A 6,729-nucleotide genomic window follows, 5' to 3' on the forward strand; every position below is an offset into this window, starting at 1 on the left:
CTTAAACAAACCTTTCGTCATTCTTAAGCTTCTTGGAGGAAAATAAAGACAGGTGATCGGATCTTGCGGTTTCCCTGGAAGGATTTGGTGGGCTATTGGGCGATGACTGATGGTGACAGTTGAAAACGAAACTGACCCTTTTGCTAATATAGTAAGACATAGGGTTATTCTATGTCATCTGATCTTGTCCCATAGAAGGATCGCATAGGCCTGTAGGTGTCTCCGTAAACGTACGCAGCTGCCAAAGAGGGAAGGAGAAATATTAGAGCCGAAGGTATAGAAGAGCTCATACCACGTTTGTAATGTGCGTGGAATTGCAGGCGAGGATAACGCGAGCAGGTTAGACATACGGCGAGATGCGGAACCATTCTAGAGACAGATGGGTCTACTTCTCGAGGAGGATAATACTAATTAAAATGAACGCTCTCTATTGGATAGAATATGAAAGGACGATTATTCGAGCAATTTTTTGTCATGTTATTAATGTTAAACAATTATTTCAACTTTTCAGCTGTTGAACTGAGTACTAGACAACTGAACTCTAGGTGGGATGCACCGAACACGAAGTAAACCGTCGCAGCAGGTAGACTGAAGGATTACTGCGTAAGGAATTATCCGGTGAGTGGCAGTTAAAGCGCCGTGCATGGTGTGGGAAGGCAATATGGCGGGAGAAGGAACCGGCTGCGAGTTATTTCACTGCTGCCGCAAGAATAAAACTAGGTCTAAGGAAATTACGGAATAGGAAGAGAAAGGCGAGGCAAGAAGCACGTTTAAAGGGCTATTGTGTTGGTGAAACAGTTTATTAGCTAGTGAAAATCAAAACTGTTACTGCTTGCCGTAGCAAAAATCCCACTAGCCTGTCCTATCTACTGATAAGAATATTCTACTGAGACCTTTCCTCACATCTTCTTCAAACTTTATCTTCCACTTAATTTTCAGCGTTCTTCGACATCTACATATTTCGAATGATTCCCGTTATTTTTCTTCATATTTGCGACGTTCAAAATTCACTTCCATTCCATACAGCTCTCCAGTCATATACACTACTGGCAATTAAAATTGCTACACCACGAAGATAACGTGCTACAGACGCGACATTTAACAGATAGGAAGAAGATGCTGTCATACGCAAATGATTAGCTTTTCAGAGCATTCACACAAGGCTGGCGCCGGTGGCGACACCTACAACGTGCTGACATGAGGAAAGTTTCCAACCGATTTCTCATACACAAACAGCAGTTGACTGGCGTTGCCTGGTGAAACGTTGTTTTGATGCCTCGTGTAAGAAGGAGAAATGCATACCATCACGTTTCCGACTTTGAAGACTATCGCGATTGTGGTTTATCGTATCGCAACATTGCTACACGCGTTGGTCGAGATCCAATGACTGTTATGAGAATATGGAATCGGTGGGTTCAGGAGGGTAATACGGAACGCCTTCCTGGATCCCAACGGCCTCGTATCACTAGCAGTCGAGATGACAGGCATTTTACCCGCATGGCTGTAGCGGATCGTGCAGCCACGTCTCGATCCCTGAGTCAACAGATGAGGACGTTTGCAAGACAACAACCATCTGGACGAACAGTTCGACGACGTTTGCAGCAGCATGGACTATCAGCTCGGAGACCATGGCTGCGGTTACCCTTGACGCTGCATCACAGACAGGAGCGTCTGCGATGGTGTACTAACGACAAACCTGGGTGCATAAATGGCAAAACCTCATTTTTTCGGATGAATCCAGGTTCTGTTTACAGCATCATGATGGTCGCATCCGTGTTTAGCGACATCGCGGTGAACGCACATTGGAAGCGTGTATTCGTCATCGCCATACTGGCATATCACCCGGCGTGATGGTATGGGGTGCCATTGGTTACACGTCTCAGTCACCTCTTGTTCGCATTGATGGCACTATGAACAATGGAAGTTACATTTCAGATGTGTTATGACCCGTGGCACTACCCTTCATTCGATCCCTACGAAACAGTATATTTCAGCAGGATAATGCACGACCGCATGTTGCAGGTCCTGTACAGGCATTTCTGGATACAGGAAATGTTCGACTGTTGCCCTGGCAAGCACATTCTCCAGATCTCTCACCAACTGAAAGCGTGTGGTCAATGGTGGCTGAGCAGTTGGCTCGTCACAGTACGCCAGTCACTACTCTTGATGAACTCTGGTATCGTGTTGAAGCTGCATGGGCAGCTGTGCCTGTACACGGCATCCAACCTCTGTTTGACTCAATTACCAGGCGTATCAAGGCCGTTTTTACGGTCAGAGGTGGTTGTTCTGGGTACTGGTTTCTCAGGATCTATGCACCCAAATTGCGTGAAAATGTAATCACATGTCAGTTCTAGTATATTTGTCCAATGAATACCCGTTTATCATCTGCATTTCTTCTTGGTGTAGCAATTATAATGGCCAGTAGTGTAGTTACTGCAGAATAAGTGGCAGTAAAATGAAAACCGAATACCCACCATAACACACACTCCGTACGATTGTGAACCCACTGTTGTTAGGTTTCGATACTGTCACCGCTGTGGTGAGGGAACGGCATAGCGTAACATCACAAGTACACACATTTGTTCGGTTATGAGCCCATTGTTGAAGGACTGGTTTAGTATGACCATCCAGGTGTCACAGTCAAGTACGGCTGGCGTCTGGAGATTAGACTATCCTACAGACAGCTGCGTAGCAGAGGAGGCCCGCATCTCGTGCCATGTCGCAGCATTGACCTCGGCGTTACATGGAAACATGTACATGGGGCGTGGAACCACGACTTAAGGAAGTCTATGCTTCACCGAGGTGGCTGGGAAACACAGCAACGTTCTCCGCACACACCCCATTTTTCATCGTTTGATTTTCACATCTTTAGCTAACTAAAGAAAGACATGCGTGGTCGTCGGTTTCAGTTAGGCGGAGAAGTATAAGAGCGGGTGCAATTGAGAATCCGTCAGCGGCTGACCGCACTCTACGAAACAGGAATTGATCGTCTCGTCTTCCAGTGGAATAAATGCCTCAACGCGTGTTGTTAAATGGAACCATACCATGGTCTCAGTATAGTGGGTGTTCAGCTTTTATTTGACTGCCCCACATACTGACAATTTCCTGAAATACAAATGGTTGAAGAACAGCAGCTTTGCTTGCATATTACGCACCATAAAGCAACTTAACATAAACGCTATGAAAAATTAAAATACCTTTTGTTTCAATGTTGCTTAACAATGACCACAGAACTATGTGGCTTATGAGGAGCTGGTCGACCATTGCAGCTCACTCTCTTTATATCTCCCTATACACAGTCATTGTGTTAGCTGGACTTGGGACTTGGTGGGACTTGCGATTTCTTGATTTCTTCCTTCCACTGATTCCGTGCGATATTTTCACAACTACCCTCCAAAGTGCCGGACGGTCCTTGTCTGTCAGTACTTGTGATGTGCCTAGTCTTAGTTTAGTTGCGATTGTTCCTCTACGTTCCAGCTTCAGCATCGGACTTCTGCAACTGTATATGGGTCCATATGCCCCTGTCGCATTTGTTATTCTGCTAATGTGCAATGACTAGTCCACGGCTGAATTCAGTGCGCTGTCCAGCTGTTATTGCTTCTCTAACATAACACAATACTCATTCCCTTTTGTAATGGCGGGTCTGACTCTTGTGGCATCTAGTGGTTAATTCCACGTTACAAAGGGGTGTCAAGATAGTTCGGATCATAAAATTTAGGTATGGAAATGCAGAAATTCCGGGAAGTACACTACTGGCCATTAAAATTGCTACATCAAGAAGAAATGCAAATGATAAACGGGTATTCATTGGATAAATATATTATACTAGAACTGACATGTGATTACATTTTCACGCAGTTTGGGTGCATAGATCCTGAGAAACCAGTACCCAGAACAACCACCTCTGACCGTAAAAACGGCCTTGATACGCCTGGGAATTGAGTCAAACAGAGGTTGGATGGCGTGTACAGGTACAGCTGCCCATGCAGCTTCAACACGATACCACAGTACAAGAGTAGTGACTGGCGTATTGTGACGAGCCAGTTGCTCAGCCACCATTGACCACACGTTTTCAGTTGGTAAGAGATCTGGAGAATGTGCTTGCCAGGGCAACAGTCGAGCATTTTCTGTATCCAGAAAGGCCCGTACAGGACCTGCAACATGCGGTAGTGCATTACCCTGCTGAAACGTGGGGTTTCGCAGGGATCGAATGAAGGGTAGAGCCACGGGTCGTAGCACGTCTGAAATGTAATGTCCACTGTTCAAAGTGCCGTCAATGCGAACAAGAGGGGACCGAGACGTGTAACCAAGGGCACCCCATACCATCACGCCGGGTGATACGCCAGTATGGCGATGGCGAATACACACTTCCAATGTGCGTTCACCGCGATGTCGTCAAACTTGGATGCGACCATCATGATGCTGTAAACAGAACCTGGATTCATCCGAAGAAATGACGTTTTGCCTTTCATGCACCCAGGTTCGTCGTTGAGTACACCATCGCAGGCGCTCCAGTCTGTGATGCAGCGTCAAGGGTAACCGCAGCCATGGTCTCTGAGCTGATAACCCATGCTGCTGCAAACGTCGTCGAATTGTTGACGCAGATAGTTGTTGTCTTGCAAACGTCCCCATCTGTTGACTCAGGGATCGAGATGTGGCTGCACGATCCGTTACAGCCATGCGGATAAGATGGCTGTCATCTCGAATGCTAGTAATACGACGCCGTTGGGATCCAGGAAGGCGTTCCATATTACCCTCCTGAACCCACCGATTCCATATTCTCATAACAGTCATTGGATCTCGACCAACGCGAGCAGCAATGTTGCGATACGATAAACCACAATCGCGATAGTCTTCAATGTCGGAAACGTGATGGTACGCGTTTCTCCTTCTTACACGAGGCATCAAAACAACGTTTCACCAGGCAACGCCAGTCAACTGCTGTTTGTGTATGAGAAATCGGTTGGAAACTTTCCTCATGTCAGCATGTTGTAGGTGTCGCCACCGGCGCCAACCTTGTGTGAATGCTCTGAAAAGCCAATCATTTGCATATCACAGCATCTTCTTCCTGTCTGTTAAATTTCGTTTATGTAGCACATCATCTTCGTGGTGTAGCAATTGTAATGGCCAGTAGTGTATACGACAATTCAGTGTCTGCAGGGACAAGTAAGTAACTGAAGCAGAAGAAGAATGGTGATAATGCGTTACAGTTCAGTGTGGTATGTTTGATGAGGGAATCGCATGCAACCTTGCTAAAGAAAGCACTGCCTGCAGTGTCGTATTCTCAAGTACAATGTACTCATTAGTGGCAGACGCAATCTATAACACATTTAAAACTGCCATATTTCGAACGTTATTCATTATCTCTAGAACTCTGTACATCAATCTTCATGCTATGGCCTCTTATGTAAGTATAACTGACTCACAGAATAAGAAGATTTAACCTTCTCGGACATCCAGCTGCAACAACTCTTTATACAGCCACGAGCATTCGGCCGAGTATTCATTACACATTGCCAAATGGTAAGTGTGTTATTTCGCTCGTTCTTATTTGGCCATGGTGTTGACTTTGATGGCGCTGGTGCTCGCTCCTTCGTCGTATAACTGTTTCCGTCCCCTGTCTATAGCACCCAGTCTTAACCTCGCCATGACTGGGTTCCACTCTGCGTTCTCCGTAAACAACCGCTTTCATTTGCGATGTCATCAGAATTTGGATGCCTTTAGTTTTTTCAGTTGCGGTATGCCAGAATCCATTGGACTTAGAGTTGGCAGATGTATCGTAGTATGCAGTTTGATGCATATTTTCCCATATGTTTGCGCTAATGCTGATTTATGTGGATAGCGTATTCGTGAACAACAAGGAGTTTTTCTATTGTGTGCACAGTGTGTCCGACGTAATACTGTACACACACACACGTTATTTTTTAATGACAAGAAGTTCTCAGTCCTAAATGGGCTTTCACGTGCCTTATGGTGAAGAACCGTTAACGTCACGAACAGTACCAAGGCTACATATGGACGAAAGCAGAAACCACATAGCAGACAATGGCCAAGGAGTACCCGGCCAATAGTTCATGAGTGTGTGACCTGTTGACGCGGCTGGAAGCCTTATAGTATTTTATTACGTCATATCGCTGCAAGACCAGACATTCATACAAGTCATGTGTATCTTTATCAGAGGGAATAAGCTAACGTACACACTGAAGCGCCAAAGAAACTGGTATAGGCATGCATATTCAAATAGAGATATGTAAAATGGCAGAATAAGGCGCTGGGATCGGCAACGCCTATATAACAAAGCGAGTGTCTGGCGGAGTTGTTAGATCGGTTACTGCTGCTACAATGGCAGGTTATCAAGATTTGTCAGCTTGAACGTGTTGTCACAGTCAGCGCACGAGCGATGGGACGCCCACAGCTCGTGGTCTAGTGGCTAGCGTTGCTGCCTCCGCATCATGGGGTCCCGGCCGGGTTGAGAAGTTTCTCTGCCCGGAGACTGGGTTTTTGAGTTGTTCTCATCATTTTAAAATCATCATCATCATTTTATCGTCATCATCATTCGTGACGGCGGCTAAATTGTGAAAAACAAAATGAAGTGTTTAACAATTGGGACATTATACGGGCGATGAGCCACAGCATCTCAGATGTAGCAATGAAGCGGGGATTTTCCAGTACGAAAATTTCACGACTGTACCGTGAATATCAGGAATCCGGCAAAACATCAAATTCGCT

The sequence above is a fragment of the Schistocerca americana genome, chromosome 4, assembly GCF_021461395.2.
Source record: "Schistocerca americana isolate TAMUIC-IGC-003095 chromosome 4, iqSchAmer2.1, whole genome shotgun sequence".
Lineage (NCBI taxonomy): Eukaryota > Metazoa > Arthropoda > Insecta > Orthoptera > Acrididae > Schistocerca > Schistocerca americana.